We start from the raw sequence: 22681 nt of genomic DNA, 5'->3' as shown, positions 1-22681 counted from the left end.
ATCAAAAGAAAGAGAGAATCAACTCAAATTATTAAAATCAGAAATGAAAAAGGAGACATCACCACAGACAGAGGGGAAATTCAAAGGATTATTAGAAACATTTTGAGAATTAATACTCCAACAGACTGGAAAACATGGAAGAAATCGATAGATTTCTAAGCACATATAACCTACCTAAACTGAACTGTTGGGGTGTATGCATACAGCGCCTAAAGAGATGCAGCCTCCCTCGGCCTGAGCGGCCTGCAGGCTAAGCCTTAAGTAAAGTTTAAGAACTTCCGCAGTAAAATGATTCAGCAGAAAAGGGGCTAAGATGGCGCCTGGAGGAAGTTATGAAGGCGTGGTTTCCCCATTCGTTATGGGTGGGGAGACTGAGTAGTTTTTCCCTTTTTACCTTTAAAGGAGCTTCCGCATACATGAATGGCTCGTGAACTGGCCAGGGATTGGCTGCAAGCTACATGCTGGGTCTGTGAAGAGGTGACCTTTATCCCAATAGGCTAAGCTATTTCCTCATTGGAAATTCCCCTTGTGGTTTTGTGCTATATATGTGTTGCTTGAAGAAGAATAAACGAGCTCCTGCTTGACTAGGCTCCCGGCTCCGTGTGTTGCTGTTGTTCGGGGCCATTGGCACTCAACCTTCCTGTTCAGCCCCACCACTGACGGGCTGGACACGTCACTGAACTAACAGGACATAGCAAACCTAAACCAACCAATAGCAACCAAAGAAATAGAAACAGCAATCAAAAAAAAGCCCAGGCCCCAACAGGTTCCCAGCTGAATTCTCCAAAACTTTCAGTGAAGAACTAATACCAATACTTCACAACTTGTTCCGGAAAATTGAAAGAGATGGAGTTCTTCCTAATTCCTTCTATAATGCCAGTATCACATTAATCCCCAAACCAAAAAAGATACTTCAAGAAAGAAAAATTACAGACCAATATCCTTAATGAACATAGACGCAAAAATTCTAAACAATATACTGGCTATATGCATTCAAAACCATATCAAGAGAATTGTACACCATGACCAAGTTGGTTTCATCCCAGAAAAGCAAGGCTGGTTCAACATATGCCAATCAATACATGTTATTCACCACATAAATAGAACTAAGAACAAAAACCACATGATCATTTCAATAGATACTGAAAAACCATTCGACAAAATCCAACACTCATTTATGTTAAAAACACTGCAGAAAACATTGGAATAGAAGGAACATATTTCAACATCATTAAGGCTATATACAAGAAACCCAAAGCCAACATCATACTGAATGGAGAAAAACTGCAAGAATTCCTTTTAAAATCAGGCACAAGACAAGGATGCCCATTATCACCTCACCTTTTCAAAAAAATGAAAACAAAATTTAAAAATTGCTGGGGTTGCCGGGCGTGGTGGCACACACTTGTAATCCCAGTGCTTGGGAGGTGGAGACAGGAGGATCTCGCAGGTTTGAAGCCAAGCTGCACTGGTTTAAGAGATCCTGTTTCCAAATAAAAAAGTATAAAATAGGTCTGGGAGTGTAGTCCAGAGGTAGAAGGGCTTCTAGAAACCCCAGTGCCACCAAAAAAAAAAAAAAAAAAATGCTGGAGTCAACACTTCAACACATAGGCACGGGTAAAATCTTTCTCAACAAGACCCCAAAGGCACAAGCAATTAAAAGGAGGATAAATACATGGGATTGCATTAAACTGAAGAGCTTCTCTACAGCAAAGGAAACTATCAAGAACCTCAAAAGAGAGCCAACAGAATGGGAGAAAATTTTTGCCACCTATTCCTCCAATAGAGGACCAATATCTAGAATATACAGAGAACTCAAGAAAGTCAGCACTAAGAAAACAAATAACCCAATCAAAAACTGGGCAAGTGAACTAAACAGACACTTCACAAAAGAATATATTCAAACGGCCAATAAATGTATAAAAAATGCTCAACATCATTAGCAATCAGAGATGAAAATCAAAACTACCCTGAGATTTCACCTAAATCCAACTAGAATGGCAATCACTTAACACACAAACAAAACTATTTTAAATTGAAGACAAGGAGTAAAAATATAGTATTTTATTGCTTAGTTACAAATTAAACATTAGAGAAATAAATAGAATGCTATATGAGTTATAATATTGTCTGCTTAGTTATCTGTATCTATACTATGTATCTATCTGTCCATCTATATATATAACCAACATCTATCACTATATCTATCATCTAATTATCTAGGTGTTTTTAACCTAGCTTCCATCTATCCAGGTACCTTCTATCTGTCTACCTATCATCTCTCATCTACCTCTCATCTATGTATCCATCTGAACTTTACAATAAACAGAAATAGTGAGGTATTTTTAATCCAATTTTACAAAGAACTCAACTTCATATTATAAATAACATTCACATCATTAAACATTAATGGTAGTGTCAATTAAATCATAAGTTCCTCTCATTACAAATCCTATGGCCTTTGAAAATCCTCAACAGCAACAAACTAGTCATATGTCTGGGAATCATGGTAGTATGGGAAAGCTGAAAATCTGTTTTACAAAATGTTAAAGATAAAAGGAGAAGTGGCAAGGAATGACATAACCTACTAGTAGAATGAACAACAATGCTGTCCGGTGCTGAACCAAAGACAAGGGAAGCTGAGGATGCTTTCTAGACAGTGAGCAGCATCATGCAGAGCCAAGTAACCTGATCACGCCATTACTCTGTCACACAGGTCAACCTCAAAGAAAGTTATCACAAAGGGCTTAACTTCCATGATAAAGATGAATGACAGAAAAGAAATCCAGCACAGAAAGGCATATTTTAAAAAAATAATGTTAACAACTACATGCTTAGAAGAAAAGTTAGTCATCTGCCTATTAAACTAACAAAACCATGGGTATCAAAAGCAAGCCATATACAAAATGTCTTTTCATTTAAAATATCAAAAGACTGTCTTTAAGGGTCTCTCCTGAAATGGGCCATGAAGAATTATCTTAATTGAAATGGTAATTTATAAACTTTCCCCTGGCTGACATAGTATAAAACTGGTGTTTCACAAAAACAGGAAATAAAAGGTATAAAATTTATTATACACATACAAATGAAAAGCTGTTTTTTTAAACATAAAATCAGGACTGAACATTCTGATCTCAGGGATTGATCCATCACACCCACAGCTCCTCTGAGTGCCTATTTAGTATTCTTTGTGGTTCTCTGAGGACTTTCTGTTCCCACTTACTGATCTGACTCAACAACACAGGTGATAGTTCTCTAGGAGTAAGAAGTATCATACTACAAAAAAATCTACACAATGGGATGAATTTACAGAATAATGAAAATTACAGAATAATGATTATTTACAGAATAATCAAAGCAATCTGGGGTTTCCAGACTTTGTTTAAGCAAATGCTCACATAAAATACTTTTTTTTTTTTTTTCGGAGGATGGTAGTGTGGTACCCAGGGACGTTCTAACTCTGAGCTATACATTCAGACCTTTTTTGTTTTATTTTATATTGTTTTGTTTTGTTTTGAAACAAGGTCTCTCTAGGTTTCTATTAATCTTGCTAAATTGCCAAGGCTGGCCTTGAACCTATCACAGCCTTCTGTCACAGCCTCCCAAGTACTGGAATTATAGGCATGTATCAAAACATATAACTATGACTTATCTAGATTTGTTTCATACTGCTTTCCTATAATAAAAATAAATAGCTAGTTTTCTTGACTAAAGGACTATACATATTAGAATATATAAAGTAGTTTGTAGTTTAATGGTCAATTATTTGAAGTCAGGTTAGAAATTGTAATTTAATTTTTGCAATTATTAGCACAAAAGTTACATATACATCTATGGTTCAGAATTTTTAAAATGAAAAAAATTCATACTGTTATTACCTTCAAAATCTCAAAATTTTAGATGTTAAAATTTTCTGCTCTTTGATAGAATAACATTCTAATTTCAGAAGTTTTCTTATCCTAATATTTTTATAGTTGTTTTATCTTTAACTGAGGGTATATAAAATCTCATTTTTCTCTTTTCAAATATTTTAGGATATATAAATGACAAATGCCAACTTTCAAAAATTTACAAAAATATAAAAAATTAAAATCCAAAACTCACAGATGATGTTAAGATTATTGTGTATTGCTTTTATATTTTTAATGCAAAAAGCAAAGGAAAATCTGTATTCAGATTTTAATCTCCAAAATGGGCATTTGATTCCACTGACAATAATTTTAAAATACAAGCTTTGCTTAAATAAAAAGTAAATTTTTTTAAAGTTCCCTTTAAATATTAAAATTTAAGCTTAGCTAGTTTAGATCCTAAAAGCTTACTGTAAACCACTGATAATGAGATTTAAGAGAAGTCCTGCCCAGTCAGGAAGAGGAATGGCAAGGCTTCAGAGGAGAAGAAGAAATTCAGATAGTTCCTTCAAAGAGTCTTTTTGGGTCTCAGCCAAATACAAGAAGAGAGTGAGAATCCACAACCAAAATCCCAGATATGCAAATGAAAAATCCAAGAACATCTGAAAGTCAGACTCCTTTTCACCACATTTAAGGTATCAAGGCAGTTATTTTGCCTCTGTAGGATCCTAAGCATTTGGAAAATCACAGAGACTATCTGAATGCTCAAAGATCCAGATATGCTAGATGGTAGAGCCAAGGTTTGATCCCATCACTGTGGCAATTGGCTTGGGAGAGGACAGCAGTAGCAATAGTCGTCCATAACAGGCCAGCGGTCTGACCTGTTGCCAGACATCAAACCTGTCTACTACCAGTTCTTAGTAGCCCGACAGAGACACACAATGCAGGGGCCCTTCTCCAGCACCAGGGGACATATCCACAGGCTTTCTTTCATATCCTGGTGCCTGTCATCATGAACTGAGAAGATAAACCTTTCATAAAAGACTGAGAATTTATTAAGAAGAAACCTTTCACTGAAAGTTTAGATGTGTTTCCCCCTTTGCCCTCCCTGTCATCCACCTCTGCCCATCAGTGATAGAAGAGCACAAGGGGAAAAAAATCTATTATATAGAAGGGACAGTATTTTAAGGCAGTATGAATTACAGAGAGTAAAGTTCAATCATGACATGTCATATAGAAAGTCACAGATATAACCTCAGGATGATTTTTTTTTCAATTATAGCCACTTTAAAAGAAATCTCATATTTCTCCCCTTTTTATTTCTCTAGTTCAAGTAGCTATCTGTACCATCCAATACTGTAGCCACATGGGGCAATTTAATTTTAATTTAATTGAATCTGACAAAATTAAGATTTGTTTTCCAAGTGTCCAATAGTCACATGTGGCTATTACCACAATGGACATCACGAATATTGAATATTTCCATCATCAAAGCAAGTTTTACTAGGCATTAATGACAATGAACTATACTATGAATATTGGTTCATAACAGTTGATATAAAGGAGCCCAACACAGAAAATAAATGAATATTCCTGACTTTGGTTTCTAAAAGCCTAAACCCACAGGAAATTAAAAAGGAGTCCAAGGAATATTTGTCATCATTTGGGTGAATGGGGTTTAAGGATTATTAAAGCTTTCCCCAAGGACAGGAACCCATGACCCAGGAAGCAAAGACTGGCGAAGGAATGGAATCTAGAGATGGATGAAGGGAGCCACCACTGGAATTTTGGAAAGCTCATAATACCCATTTCATTTCCCTAATGTGGCCTGAAGCAACAAAATGTTTACCAACCTTGTAAAGGGAGATAGCACCAGAACTTAAGGGTCAGACTGAGAGGAACACAGTTCCTCTGAGGTAATCTATAGGAAAAATAACTGAGGGCCATATGTGATAATCTTGGCAGACATCTGTGTGTGAAAATAGAGGACTTAAAGACAGGACTGATTAGTCTTTTCCCACATATTTCCCCATGACCAACTTCCATGCCAATGTCTTGATACCAGTCCCCCCACCCTGGAACTTGGATAGTCCAGAGAAGAGAGGGAAGAGTGTATTGTAAGAAATGCAGTGATACTAGGCTGTCACCTTATGAGGTGGTTATTCCAAATGAATCTAGATGTCTTACAAGCCACGTTGGGAAAGTAAGTGATATTCATGCTCCATTTATAGTTTCTTACAAATAGGGTTCAATGGTCAATTCACCAGGTTCCTGGCATAATACCTCTTAAAATGAAAAAAATGTCCATTTTGTCAATATCCCCAAACATGCAAATGATACTTTTGAGCACTTTCCAAATTGAAGGGTAGTTGCCATGTGTTCCTGGTGATTAATGTGAATCTAATTTGTCAATTAGTATAGAACATCAAGTCTTGATGATATCCTAAGTTTTAGGATGAAAATTATTTTGATAATTCAAAGACCAGTATCCATCACAGAAAAAAAACCATCAAGAATATAAAATATCTTGGATCCCTTAAGTTTAAACAACTCCAAAATTCTTCATGAAGAATTAGGGATGCAAAAAGGAAAGTTATATGACATGTTCCAATTAACTTGTTTATATTATATGACATGGAAGTTTCTAGAAATTTCTTCTTGAAAATTTGACATCTCATAAATATGAAAGACAGCTCTAAATATATGTAATTCAATGTTTTCTTCACTTGTTTCATGACATACTTGGGTATGTTTCAACAGATGGTCATACCTCAGGCCTGACAATTCATTCATTTACCTTCTTTGTTGTACAATTAATGTTTATAAGCCTGAAATTCATAGTTGAAACTATAAGAACACATGAGTAGAAATATTACCCATTGAGCTCACAAACATGATGAGAAATATTACCCATTATCTCACAAAACAATGGATATTTTTATTAGAAAAAGCTGATTCAACTATTTACCCAATATTTCTTCCAGTCTTAAACGAACATTTACCCTTTACAGTGAACACTTTCTGTTTTCAGCTTCTAAGTTTCCTTAGATTGATTCTATAGTGCTGAATAAAATCACAGAAATCCCAATGACAGCCTTCCTTTTTTCTTTTTAAGTGTGTGATTTTAAGAGTCCTTCTGAATACATTATTTCATTGTTGACACTTTTAAGGAGGCAACTCTCCCTATACTTTACAATTCCTTTTGCTGTAGGAAAAGTAATTTTCCAACCTCCCTAAATAGAAGTTAAAGTCAAAAGGCAAACTTTTTAGAACAATAAAATTGAATTTCAAAATTCTATCAATTTTAAAATTATAAGTAACAAAACAATAAAATTTTCAATAACCTCTAGTATACAATATTAGTCTCAAACAACCACTTCAAAATATCCCTAAGGCTTCTCTTCCTGGTTTCATTTAGCATTAGTTAAGGATCATTGCTGGCCAATCTGTATTAGATGGACCTTTGGGTACTTAAAGTAGGTTTAGATAACTCCTGGTATATTTTAGTGTATTTTTGTTAAAACCAAGGTATATATTGTGTAACCTATGACATATTTATATCACCTCAGTTCTCAAAATTGGAAAAAAATTTAAATGGCAAGAGTTATGGCACTTATTTGTTTAATATACTATCTTGCTGTATTGCTAGTTTTTAATTTTGTCTCTGTTTAAGAGTAGGAGAAAGCAGACTTTACTGCTTTAAACACAAAATCAACTTCCTAGAAAAAAATCAAAGTGGAAATTCCATATGTAAACAGCATTTTAAATTACATCAAAGTTAATGGCCTCTAAAAGCTGATTTCAGGAGATTTAATTTTATTACTATTTGTGTGTGTGTGTGGTATTGGGGATTGAACCCAGGGACATTCTATCTCCTAGCTATACCTCCAGTCCTATTTTTATTTTTTAATTTTGAAACAAGGTCTCACGAGGTTGGAAACAGTGTCACTACTTGCTAAGGCTGTCCTCAAACCTGCAATCCTCCAGTTTCAGCCTCCACATACTAGGATCACAGATGTGTGCCACCATTCCTGACTGAGATTTTACATAGTTATTTCAAGTGTAGAAATATTTATCCTGCGCCGGGCGTGGTGGCGCACGCTTGTAATCCCCGCACTTGGGAGGCGGAGACAGGAGGATCGCGCTGGTTCGGAGTCAGTCACGCAGGCTTAAGAGACCCTGTTTCCAAATAAAAAAGTTAAAAAATAGATCTGGGAGTGTAGCCCATGGGAGTGTAGTCTGGAGGTAAAAGGGCTTCCAGGAACCCCAGTACCACCAAAAAAAAAAAAAAAAAAAAAAAAAAAAAAAGAAATATTTATCCTGTCTTATGTTTTCTAGGGGCCATATATGAATTTTTAGGAATAAATATTAAATATTTTCATAACTGCATATGTAGCATAAATATAACTAGTCCATAACAGAATACATATATACTTACATGAGCCTTTATGCATATGGAAATATAAAGTGCATACATAGAGCTGTTCTTTTGTCAATCCTCCATTCACTATCAGTTTGTAAAATAAAATTAAGTGTCTAGCAATGTGAGGTGCCTACACCTATAGGCCCAGGTCCTCAGAAGGATAAGACTCAGGAGGATTAATTGAGCCAGGAGTTTCAGGCCAGCTTTGCAATCCAGTGAGACCTGACACTTAAAACTTAAAAAATGATTTAGCTTTTTCCATTGAATTTACTAATATGTGTTTAGTAAAAGACAATTCATTTGAAATTTATGAGCAATCTACATATGGGATTTTTAAATGGAGGCTATGTATGTTTATTTAAAGCTTAGGAAAAAATTCACTATCAGGCAGAGTAGAAATAGACACTGACACTGTGTGTGTGTGTGTGTGTGTGTGTGTGTGTGTGTGTGCGCGCACGCGCGCGTGCGTGCGAATGTGTGTGGTCCTCGGGGTGGAACCCAGGGACTTTTCTACATTTGGGCTATGCCCCCAACATATTTAATATTATATTTGGAAACAGAGTCTCACTAGGTAGCTGAGGCTGGCTTTGAACCTGTGTGATCCTCCTGTCTCAGCCTCCCAAGTACCAGGATTAGTAGTATGCACCACCACACCCCGCTGACATTGACACTTTTAATAAACACATATGACTTAGTTGTCAATATCACTACCTACTATATGTAGTACAATGCACTGAAATAATGTTACTGCCATATCTAAAAGTTTATTTTAGTGATGTTATTAAGTAATATGTTATCTATCTATGTTATGTTACATTCTGTGTTATATTTCATTAACTGCGATCATAATGGAAACTGTTGAATAAGAGACTGACAACTAAAGAATCAGTGGATTTAAAATCAGTCCCATTTAGGTGGTTGTATGATGAATCAAATTTAAATATGCTACTTTTAACCTTAGGAGTCAACTGGGATACTTATTAATAAAAGCATTGCATGTAAGCTGCTGCTAGCCATGGTCAAATCAATTTCATAATTTCCCTGAAAGGGATAAAACTCGGACACTACACATTCATCTATCAATCAACCAAACGCCTGGTATTTGTTTCAAGGGTCTTGAATTTCATGCAGCTGTGACTGCGCGCTATCACAAATTCAGCAGTTATTTCCAGGGTGAAGACAGAAAACATGATGAGAAACATACCGCAATGCCTACCATGATCCAGGCAGTCCATTAAAGAAAACGCCATGTGCTCTATAAAGCACACCCAGACTTATGATCATTTCAAATATCCAACTAACTAATGGCCCTAGAACTAAGAAAGACAAATGATTATACCTAATGCTGTATCTTAACCTACTTTGTCCTAAATTTAATAGTAATAACAAATAAAATCGGTAAAAGATGTTTTGGCAAACATTTCTCAAATCCCTAAGGTATGTGAAGCAATGAGTCTTTGACAGGGAAGTATCCATTTACCTGGAAAAAACAGGGGAAGTATCCATTTTCTTGGAAACGGAAATTATTATTGGCATTTTAAAAGATTCTTTATATAGTTTCTTCCTTTTCTTAAGAAAAATGCAACTGAAGGTGGGTTCTCTATGAAACAACCAGGAAAATAAACATAAAGTGATATGGGGAGAGAGATGGAAAGAGAATCATTTATTTTAGAATTATTATATTTAGGGAATTACTATATTATATATACTAGAAGAGAATTATATTCTAAATGCAATATGCTAACAAACTAAAGGTTAAATCTGTATAACTGTATTTAATTCTTACAATAGGCAGCTGCTTTCCAACCTCATTTTATGGATGAGAAAATTTAAGTTTAGAGTTATGCTCAATTTCATAAAAATTAGTAAAGCAAATCCAGTTCAAGCTTGCTAAGTTAAAAGTCTGTGTTCTTTCTATAACCCCGGGAGAACTGACAAATTAGAATTATTCAAGGGCTGAGAAGGTAAGCTTTTCTTTTAGGTTTTTCTGCAAATCTAAAATTTATAGAAACTCAATCCTGTTTATGGTGAGCGCAAAGGACTGGCAGAAACATTCGTTGTTACAACAAACCTATTACTATGTTGCATGAAAAGGACTCATTGCTTTTTTGACTTAAATTTGGAGAGGAGGAAACCTATAGCCTTTAAGTATATTTTAAGCTGTGTTTTCAAAAGTATACAAGCAAAAGTAAATTATAATGTTTCGGGTCTTTTAGGGACATACGTCCCACACATACATTGGCAGTGGGTTAGTCCTGGAGGTAGCTCCCAGCAGCTCAGTAGTGCAAAAGGGCCAAGAGGTCAGTGTATCCCTATTAATACTCACTTCATAGCAGTCGGCAGGTTCAGTGACAGAAGAAAGGAGGAGAGGACACCTTCCACTCTGGAAAAGGCTTTCACAACCACCTAAGCCTGTCACCGTGGACAAAAGGACAAGACAGCCAAGAGGTCTGAAGACAGACTCCTTCTTCTGAAATACCTGAAGCAGGAGTTTTACGTCTAACAATCAGGAATAGAAAATATGTGGAGAAGAGACAGGCATCATGCCCATAGCAGGTTTGGGAATCATGGTGGTAAAGAAAGTAGTGTGAATTTTTATTTGAAGAATAATTTATTTGGTGCTTACACTACAGTTCACATGCCACTGATGATATATACTCTACATAAACATCTTTAGCAATGGATGTCTACGTATTTCATAACTTTATAAATTTACAGTACCTTATAGACTTTCAAAATTGTAGGATTTTCTTTTTATTTTAGCCTTATCAATATAAAAATAAAACAGACAATGAACCAACCAACCAAAATTATATTAGAGTTTTCCTTCTGTGTATGGAGCAGGGGGGCTAGGGACATAGGGACTGAAGCCAGGATTGGTCAATCTTAGAGATACACCCCAGCCTTATTTAATTTTTATTTTGAAATGGGGTCTCATTCAGTTGTACAGGCTGGTCTCAAACCTGCTACCCACCTGTCTCAACCTTCCAAGTACTGGAATTATAAGCATAGCCCGTCTACTTTTATTTTTTTTTTCATTAAGTTTTAACTCATAGTTAAAGAGAGTTCTCATAATTTTAGGAATCCATAAAGACATGTAGCCAGCTTTTCAAACAGTGATCTCCATTATTTCAGCTTGTATTTAAAAGACATTCCGGGCCTTCACTGGCACTTAATATTGGTTTGTGCCCCCACATATGCACATACTATTATAGTCTAGTTGGCCTGCTGTGATCTGCTGTGTGCCCTGTGAACTGCAATACCTAGCATCTACTACTATCTGCAGTAGCCAGCTGGGAAGCTCTGCCAGGAGACTGCAGGAGGTGAGGTGAGGCCCCAAGAGTGCTGCTTGGTGATCTGCTGGCTGCCAGCTACTCTGCTTCTCCTTCTCCCTCCCTTAGGATCAGATCTTTCTCCAAGCTCCTCCATTAGCTTCCTCAGCCATGGGCTGATTGAACTTGCTGTTGTTTCTCCAAAGATGCTTCATCCTTCTCTCTGACTACTTATGCACATCAATGCATATTAAGTTTCAGGGTCCTTCACTTGCAGAGACCTTGCAAGGTCTTTGAAGAGGTCCTAGCAGTATAATACGTGCTTATTTATTTGCAAATAAATTTTTGTGCAAAAGATATTTCAACTACAGCCAAGTATTGGGTAGTAATGCAATAGCCGCAAGTTATAGGCTCACTAGTTTTGTTTTGGGGGGTTCTATATATATGTTTATAGTGATCTCATATGTAAATAGCCCTTATTAATATACATCTTAATCTATTCTCCAGAAAGGAAGAGATTCCTGGAATTCTCCTCTACTGTTTTTTTTTTTTTTGTTGTTGTTGTTATTTGTTTGGTTTTTTGGGTTTTGGGGGGTCTGGGGATAGAACCCTGAGGCATTTGACCCTCGAACTACACCCCCTGCCCAATTTTTTATTCTTTATTTTTTATATATTTATTTATTTATTTTGGTGGTACTGGGGTTCCTGGAAGCCCTTCTACCTCCAGGCTACACTCCCAGACCTATTTTTATTTTTTTATTTGGAAACAGGGTCTCTTAAGCCAGTGTGGCTGGCTTCGAACCTGAGTGATCCTCCTGTCTCTGCCTCCCAAGTGCAGGGATTACAAGGGTGCGCCACCAAGCCCGGTTTATTCTTTATTTTGACACCGGGTCTCACTGAGTTGTGGAGGGCCTCACTAAGTAGCTAAGGTTGTCCAGAAATCATGATCCTCCGGTCTCAGCCTCCCAAATGCTGGGATTACAAGCATGTGCCACCATGCCCAGCTCTACTGGTTATTTTTATAGGCATAGTTTTATGATAAATAAGACCATCTCTTATTTTGATAGTAAAATGTGTGGATAATGGAAGAAAGAAAACATTTTAAAATATATACAGCTCGAGGCAAGTTCTGTGGAAAATGACTACAATCATCATGCCCAGAAAATTTTAAGAGGAAAATTTAGTTCTTATCAATAACTAGTCAGAACAGATACTGTCTCCTATCCATGATATACTTAAGAAACACATCATAGCCTTTTCCTCTTTCTTATGGATACAAAGTATATGTAATACAATTTAACAAATGTTGGATTTTAATGCATAAACTTAGAAGCATTTTGGAATATCAAAGTTCTATGCAAGGTTGTATTTGTTCATTTATACCACCAATAATAATATATATGCTAGAGAAAAATTTGAATTATTTTCTCTAATAAAATAAAAATTGAATTAATATTAAAATATATTTAAAAATAAACAATGAAAATATTGTTTTCATTTCAAATAGTTTCAAATTTCAAAAAAATTATTTTAGAGACCTAAGTCAGTTAACCACTAATATTATTAAAAATGATTTTGAATTTCATTATGTTTATGGCATTTATCAGATTTAGAAACCTACATTTCTGAGATGGTAGTATTATCCTGTGGTAGAAAGCTCACATGGGATACACAAGGTTTAATCCCCAGCACCACAAAATAGAAAAAAAAACTTATACTTTTCGAATGAATTTATTTCCTTGTCAAATAAATACTATTATTATGCCTACTTTTATAATTTCTTTCTTTACAATAGTCTTCAAGATTGAACAGGACTTAAATCCAATAAAACTTATCTATTCACACATATATGTGAATAAAGTATATACTATAAATATATGGGATAATGTTAATATATGGAAGAAAACACTATATGTGTGTGTGTGTGTGTGTGTGTGTTTGGTAATAGGAAGCATTAACAATTCCTGGTAATAATGTCTAAACTACCGCTAACAATGATACATTAATAAACTAAAACTCAGATTAGTAATAATTGTTTTTAAATTGTATGAGTGAATGTATAATATTAGAGGGAGAAAAAAGTTGAATAGTCTAAACATGGGAGCTTTTATATTGAATTCATCCTCTCTATTCTGCATCCACTACATATTCCATTTTGTGTTGAAAGCTATTACAGAAATTGAGAGGAGGCCCCTTACTAACAGAAACTAAAAGTATAGCCATAGTCATACAGTGGAGCATGGGATTCCATCAAAATCAAGGAAATGGATAATAGAAGCTATAAATTTAACTAAAAATAAAATATCCTGGCATTTTGTGAAGAATAAATGGAGTGGTTGTGACTGGGTCACTCTACAACTCTTTCTGAAGAGAAATTCCAGCAGGAGAAAAAAGACAAAATCATGAATCAGGATAGATTATCTGAGAGATTTTTCCTTCTCTAGATCGTTGATGTTTGAGTGAACAGCAAGTATTCAATGCAATAAAGTACAGGTTAATCAAGGGAAATCATAATGTCTTAAAATATAAAATACATAAAGAAAATAAAATGTTAAAAATTATACTCATTTTATAGAACTAAATTTATTGATTCTAACCTATGTCATAGAGCAAAGAGAAGGGAGAGTCAAGTTACTTGCATGTTAGCAATGGACATGTTCCTTGACTTAAATTTTATTTCTCAGATTCTTTCTCTATCCTAAGGCAGACCCTGACAACTTGTTCTTATGAATAGTGCCTAGATGTAAAGTGCTCCAGCATTCAGGATCTAATTTTCTTTGACAAGTTACTCAGTCTCCCTTTGACTCATTTTCCTCAAGAGACAAATAGAGATAATAATATATTCCTCTCTTTCTGAACATATTTGACAGAAATGGGAAATTTTGCATTGCTCTTATATTATAAACTATTATACCCTAGTGACTAATGTACCTCAGAAAAGTCACTATAAATGATAGCATTTAGGGGGAATAAGCTTGGGAATTTTCAGGTATTTTACACATGAAAACTAAGTATATTGAAGTATACTTTCATTCCAATAGCACTTTCTTTTTTTTCCTCACAGAACTTACTGAAATTGCTATATATTTATTAATGTGTGCTATGAATGCTACTTCTTCCACTAATAAGTAAGGTTCATAAGCAAATGGTTATATAAGTAAGCATCTGTTGATTATTCATGCATCAATGAATGAGTGCTGGTTAATGCCCTGCCAAACTCCAGTCAGAATCAAGAAATAAACATGACCAAATGATTTTATTCTTTGATCAGAGACCATTTGGCTCATATCACAATTTAAGCAGAACTTTCTAGAAAAAAGAAATACATGGTAGAAAATGGGTCTTATATTCAGAAACCTACAGAGAGAGACATGTACAGTCCTATGTAACAATCAATTTTTACCACAAAGCATTTTTAAATGTGTTCTCTTTATAATTTAGAGCTCTAAAAATTAGATATCCATCTTTGTTCATGATAATTCATATTTTGCATATCTGAATAACAACTTTAAACTTATCCTCATCCATTCCAATATAATCTTTAATTACATCAGGATTCTTCTAAGTAGCCAATAAACTTAAACTTAGCATACATTTTTTATTCAATTTCAACTTTCACAAATTATTTGTAAATTTAAGAACTACATATAATAAATCTTTTCACTAAAAATTAGATTCTAGCTCCTAAGAAGTTATATCCTGATGATCTAAAATGCCATCTCAATAAATTAAAGTGATTTTAAAAATATGCTTTTTGAAATATTAGCTGCATTCTGTAACTTTAAGTAGTTTGAAGATATATACTGCTGTGAGTATATATAACATTTGCATCATATTGAGAAAATATCTATGTACATGTGGCAAAATTTCTAACAAAATCTAAATATATGAAAAATGTCCTTCATATTATCTTTGAATCAGAGCAAAACAAGGTTTATTATTAGAATTATAGAGAAAATTAAAATTTACATCACATACTTTTTCCTTTTAAATATATAAACACATATATAAACACACACACACACACACACACACACACGTACAATATTTACCTACTACATGAAAGCTATTATTCTCAATTTTGTGTCAGCCCAGTAACATACAATTTTCTTTAAAAAACTTTAATATTGTATTTATTTGATAGAATATAAAAGAAATTTCATTTAACTATTTCAGATCTAAATATTTTCTGAAATTGAACTAATAGCCAGAATTTAGCCAAAGATATATGCTAATAAAGACTTTAGCCAAAACTAATAGCCAAAGATGCAATAATAAACCAATGCTTCTAATCTCTAGGGAATCACAATCTAGTAGTTTAAAAATATACACAAAAGGCCCATAAAGCTACTCAGTGCTATCAAGGAAATCCAGAATGAATTAAATACACAGAAATAAATACAAGAATATGAATGGTAAAGAAAAACACAAGTGGTTATTAATTTGTTTCTGGATTAGAGAAAATTACAAAGAAATCCCATTTGCGCCAGATCATACAATTTTAAATCAGTTGTATGTATAGTTTTAGACATTTCAGAATAAAAACTAAAATAGCCCTGGGGTGTAACTCAGAGGTAGAATGCTCTTGGGTTCAATCCCCAGTTCCAGAGAAAGGAATAACTGAGTTATTCTTTTGTCCTTGGAGTCTTCCTTCTCTAAAATCCCTTGACAACTGGCCTAGGAGATTCCCTCAGCCCTCCAGCTCCTTACTTCAGCATGTCCTCTCTTTCTTGGTTAGAGTCTCATTTTGCTGCACAACACTAGAAGCTTCCCAAGAAAGAACACTGTCATTTTTGTGTCACAAAACCTCTATGGGCAACATTTACGCTGGGTTAATTATTTTGCAGGGTTTTAAACATTGGATGAAAAATTGTTTTCCATGCAAAAGGTGAAGAGATGTACTATATTTTAGATGACAATATTTCCCTGGAATGACATCCTAACTCTATTGTTCCTACTGTTTGTGTGTTACCATTTTATTTTTGTTTGTTTCCTTTGTCTTGCTAAAATTTTTCAATATCTTTGGTCTCAATATTCAGAAATTAATAATTATGTGTCTTCTACACACACCTCTCCTCTACCCAATTTATTGTCCTGGGAACTAGCTTAAATCTGGCTATTCATGTACTTCTCTCTACATTTCAAAAAAATTACTTACTTACTTTATTTCCCACCTGTTATATTTTCTATTTTTGGAATACTTATTAAGTACTAAATTTTGTAGGTTCTCAAATTTATTTAATGAAACACAGTATTTAGCAACATCAATTCAGTGGTCTCTAGGTAACAGTGGCAAGACTCCTTCCATAGGCTACCAAATTGCCATCTTGATGTCAGTGGTCTTCCTTATGATTAACAACTTTCCATTTTTACTGTCTGTCTTTGGAGGAAGTCTACATTAAGCTTGGGCAATTTAGCAAGGCTCTGTTTCAAATTTAAAAAAGAAATTAAATGGCTTGAGCTGTATTTCAGTGATACAATGCACCTGTGTTCAATACTCAGCGTCACAAATCATCATCATCATCATCAGCAGCAGCAGCAGCAGCCACGCGTAGCCAGTATATCATAAACACTAATTTTTTTCTGGAAAATTTGCTCTATGTTAACATTAGAAACTTTCATAATTGCAATTTATATCTATTGCTCTCATTTTTCTCCCAATGGAAATAAAGTCCCTATATTAAAAGAGAGAGCCTAATTAAAAGTAGGGCACATATCTCAATTCAAACTTCCATGACCCCATTAAAAAGATAAGATTAAAATCAAGAAATGGTCATATTCTGTATTCCTTAAGTGTCAAGGGTCTAAAATATATTTCTTTTGTCTCTAAGATTATTATAAAAGATTGATATTGAGGTTTTGTTATTTTTTTAACACTGATAGTGTAAACTGTAACAAACAATGCAGCATAATGAAAAGTGAGAAGTAAGTAGCCAGGAAGCTGTTGTGAAGGCTGAAACTAAACAGATCAATAAATAAGAGAGACAAGGAAGATAAACCACATAGAGTAAATCCAAAGTGACAGAGAAAACTGGAGGGTAGACATGAGAGATACCAAGACCATACTGGCGTGTTGCAAATGATTCTAGGACAACAGGGATGAGAACAAGACAGAGATTGCAAATTTACCTTACAAAGGTAGATTTATTCCATGTCTGTTGCCACATCTCTAAATTTAACATACATATAAAATGTTGACTTCAGGCTTTTTGACAACATGTCAGATAAAATGAATAATACTTGCCATGGTTCCCAAATGGAAAGTCACATTACAGGATGGATCTGTTTTCTTTTCAGAGGTATGGACACATCATTATACCTGGCATAATGCACTCTACATAGATACTGGGTGTGCTGTGGTTTGGATGTGGTTTATTCCCCAGTTTCCTGAGTTGAACACTTGGTTCTGAGTAGTGAGAAGTGGCAGGAAGTTAGAGTTAGACCTCCTGGGCGATGTTTAGGTCATGGGGCACTGCCCTGGGAAAGGATTAAAATAATTCTTATAGGACTCCATTAAGTTTCTGAGAGAGTGAGTTGCTACAAAACAGTGAGCCTGGTCCTCCTCACTCTCTGAGTGTATGATGCTTCCACATGCACTTCAAACAAGGTGATGTCATCGGACATAGGACCCTTGCCAGAGCTGGCTCCAGGCTGTTTGGGCTTAAGGCCTCCAAAACTGTGAGCTAAATAAGCCTCTTTTACTATAAAGTTTCCAGTCTCTGAAATTTTGTTATAGCAATGAAAAATGGAGCAACGCAGGGTGGTTTGAAGATTCAAGATACTATAAGAAACAGTATCTGTCACATCACATAGGACTATTGTATTACAATGTCTAGTATTTTTGTAATTTACAGCAATATACACTCAATGCAGTTTGAATATACCTTCAGATTAATAAAAGAATTCTTAATACCAGCACTGTAACCATCACTTAAATCTGTTTAAAAAACACTTGTTAATCTAAATATTCAGATCATAAAAGGCTAAAATAACTACAAATCTAACTTCACTAAAAGAAATTTAACTTATTTCATCTCAAGTTTTTGAAAAGTTTAATGTTTTAGAATAATTTATAATTCACTGGAATGTTTTTTTATTTGAGGAAAAAATAGTATAATGCAACTATAGCTTTTAAAATATCTTCATATGTTTCTACCTTCATCACCCAGATATTCTATCTATAATATGGAGTAAAATAATAATAGCACAGAATTTGAGCAGAACTTAAGTCTTACTAGATAACAGAAAAATAAAGTAATAAAACATAAATAGTCGCCAGGCGTGGTGATACACGCTTGTAATCCCTGCTCTTGGGAGGCTGAGACAGGAGGATCGCACGGGTTCGAAGCCATACTCAGCTACTTAGTGAGGCTTTCAGCAACTTAGTGAGACCCTGTTTCCAAATAAAAATATAAAAAAGGTCTGGGAGTATAGCCCAGAGGTAGAAAGCTTCTGGGTTCCACCCCCAGTACCACCCCCCCCAAAAAAAACCATAAATAGTGAGGTTCAGTATAAAGATTAAAAGTAGTGTTTCATTTTAAATGTTAGGGATACGCAAGAACAAGTGCAAAGCTTCAATGAATGTAAGAAAAGAAATATTTATCCTATATCTTTGAATCTTTTACTCTTTACAATTATTCTAAAATATCCTGTTGAGACTACTGTTATTTTCTGTTCTATTATCTCATGATTCTAGTCAACTGATCTTTCACATCCTGCACGAATTAGGACATAAGAGGTCAGTCCCCTGATGATAACCCTATAATCCTGCAATTCTGAAGTAAGAAATAAATTCAGCAACATTTTCCTGGCTTTCCCAGTCTCATAGAGACATTATACATATATGGTTGATATATATACACATACACCAATTGATAGGTACCTGAGTGCAGGCCTCAAAGGAAAGGTGAATAGAAGAGCAATTGTGAATGACTTCATGTAGTTCTTCTAGTTGCCAATCCCTAGGTTTAGCAATTAATTTATGTCCTGTTGGCTTGCTCTGGCTGTTCCATTCAGAGGAGAGCCTCAAAGACTTCAGGATGAAAAGGGTTGAAAAGATCTCAGCAAGGTTAACCAGCTCCACCACAGCTCAAATAGAGGAAGAGTCCAGAATGTTCTAAAGCCCATTAACAAAGTGCCTAGCTGGGCCTACGCTCCAGCACACACTTCAAAACTTGCCTTTCTCCACCCTGTCCACTGTTGGTCTTTCATCCTCCTTCCCCCACCCTTAGTTTATATAGATCTATTTTTCACTGCCTTGGACTCCCACTTTCTTCTTTATTACATTTTTCCATTCCCTAATGTATTGTTTTTAGTTTCTTGTTTCATTTTTCTTCAGGTTGCTGCAAAATAGAGTGGGTATTTTATAAACAACAGAAAAGTATTCCTCGCTGCTCTAGGGGCTAGCTTGTCCAAGCTCAAGGCAAAACCCATGTTAATGGGAACTCTTTCTGGTTCAAAGGCTGCATCTTCTAGCTGTGTCCTCACGTACTGGAAGCAGCAGGGATCTCTCTGAGTCCTCATTTATGAAGGCATTAACTTCACTTTCATGACCTAATTGACTCCCAAAGGCCCTACCTCCTAGTATCATCACCTTGGGAGTTATGATTTCAGTATGAATGCTGGGGACACAAACCTCCACACCACAGCAAAATATGAGGCTTTTTTTTTTTTTTTTTTTTTTTTTTTAGTATTTGTTACAGTATTTCTTAAAGATGTTTGCAATTGCTGTTCTCAACCTGTTCTCCATGGGAAAAAAATAACTGAACTTTTTTCTTTTAATGATGCTTTCAAACATGTCACTCATTTGCTTACTTTTTTCTCCATTGAAAAAAAGGTGTTGACCACTAAGTTTATCAGAGCCACTGTGATCAGTATAGACCAAAGTTTCAGATGGGAGGAATTCTCACTGCTGACATATGGATCTGCCTTTGATAGAGAGCATATTTTTCCATCAAAATTTACCCTTATCCTTCCATGTAATTAGGTTATGCGTGGAAAGCAGCTGGCTAGCCAGAGACTTTGTTTCCCAGCAATCCTTATATCTAGATGTGGGAAAGTGACTAATTTTTAACAAAGACAACATGAGCAGATGTGGAACTTCCGGTCTAATAGATACAAGTATGCCCTCTCTATAAGCTTTTTCTCTTTCTTACTTGGATTCATGTCCCAAAGGGGTTTATATCCACAAGGCAAGAATCTGAATCCTTGTATTACCCCATGAAGAAAACCCACCCAAAAAACAGGAATATCATCACTTAATTGGCTTTAGGAGCAAAAAATAAATGTCTATTGCATTCGGCCTCTAAAACTATATAGAGTTTGTTAAAACAATAAACATTGACCTAAACAATAGTTATTATTTTAAAGGATAAACTGGAATATATTCAAATTAATTAACAAATATTTAATTTTATGTGAGTGCCTTCTACAAAATTTAGAAATTTGTCCCAGGATAAATATTTTAAAGAGAAATAACAGAGAATGCAAAAATTAAAGTAACTTATTAAAATGAAATGAGAAATTTGAAAAAGATAGAGGTAAGAAAAGCCACCATTTGCATTAATTGTGCATAACATCAAAACATCTGTGAGGTTAGTCATTAGAAAACTTGAAATTCTTTCTGAAATGTTTTATTGTTATTATTACAATGTTGTTTTATTAGCATTATTGGCAACTTTTTAATTTTTAAATTCTAGATTGTAACAGAATCCTAGAATTAATTATGTGTTATAATTTTTGTGATGTATAATTTTGTATATCAGAAGTCAGAAAACTAATGAATATATGAGCAATTAATGAAGAAAATAGATGCAAATCTGTGTCTTAGACCCAAGAGGAAGGGATCCCTAAAATAGTGATCTAAATCTAGATATACCCTCAATTTCATAGCTTGACTTCACCCAACCTTCTTCAGATCATACCCTGATCATATCAGTTTTTCACTTCACACATTTGTTTTATATATCCTAAAGCAAAGCAAGGATCCCAGACTCAAAAGTTTTCAAGGGCTGCAGGAATGGCAGATTGGTCATCCGGATAGAGAGGTGGAAGCTGTAAGAAATGGAAGAGGCTATGTACCTTCAAGTTGATTTCTATCTCCTTGCTTCTCTAATGACAATAATGTTGACACCTGCTTTATGAGAGTGACTGTGGTCAAACAGACTGAGGTTTCAAGTGAAAGGATTCATTAATGTTGATAGATAGGGTTGCAGCTCCCAACAGGCTATACAGGTAATTGTTTCTTTGTAGAAATGCTAGCCATTGCTTATGCATCTTTTCTTTTCCTTCCTTCCTTCCCTCCTTTATTCCTTCCGTTCTTTCTTTTTCAGAGAAACATAATGTCTAAGTTGCACATGAAATTACTTAAATTTTGAAAGCCTGAGAGGCAATCAAAATGTTATGAAAAAAGCTGTGATCTGTGTTCTCAAGATTCTACCTGGACATAAACAACTGAGAAAGTAGTTTAGTTTGGTGAGGAAAACAAATTTCAGAGTCTTTTAAGAGACAGATACTTTGAGATCTCTTTTGACTTAACAAAACCAAAAGAAATAAGAAAGCATTTTCTATTGTGGTTTTATTGATTGACATTACCAATATTGGCCTTTTTTCAAGATTATATATTGTGTGTATGTACGTGTGTGTGTGTGCGTGTGGCGTTGCTGGCTTCAAACCTGCGCGATCCTCCCAAGCGCTGAGATTACAAGGCTCTATTTTTTATTTTAAAACAGGATTTCACCAAGTTTCTGAGGCTGTTCTTGAACCTGACACTCCTGTCTCAGCTTCCCAAGTACTGGGATTGCAGGTGCGCACCACCATGTTCAACTTTCTTGTCATTACTTTTTAAATCTTCATGAGTAAAGAAATGAAGGGGAATTTGGATGAATCTTTTTTGAGACCTCCATTATTCTTAGTTCAAAATTCTTTAAGATTTCCTATGATCCCATTTATAATCAATAAATTCTGAATGTTCCCTTGAAACATCCAGGTTAGGGGAAAGTCATAAATGCATAAAGTAATTAATGACATCACAAAAACAGATTCCAAAATACAATCTGTAGTGACAAAAAAAACTTAAAATAAAATGCTTAGGAACACTAGTAATTATAAAAGGTTTACAGTGCACTAGACTCAGTAGA

General features: G+C 34.9%; 1 protein-coding gene across 1 annotated transcript in view; it reads right to left on the bottom strand.

Annotated features, from left to right (window-relative positions):
• ADGRB3 (adhesion G protein-coupled receptor B3) overlaps window positions 1-22681 on the bottom strand; it is a gene marked incomplete at both ends in the record, with an annotated part of 810263 nt that overhangs the window by 754434 nt on the left and 33148 nt on the right. The window lies entirely within an intron of this gene.

This window comes from Muscardinus avellanarius (assembly GCF_963383645.1).
Source record: "Muscardinus avellanarius genome assembly, chromosome: 8".
Lineage (NCBI taxonomy): Eukaryota > Metazoa > Chordata > Mammalia > Rodentia > Gliridae > Muscardinus > Muscardinus avellanarius.
The sequence above is the reverse complement of the archived record's forward strand: the minus strand, read 5'-3'. Positions and strand labels throughout refer to the sequence as shown.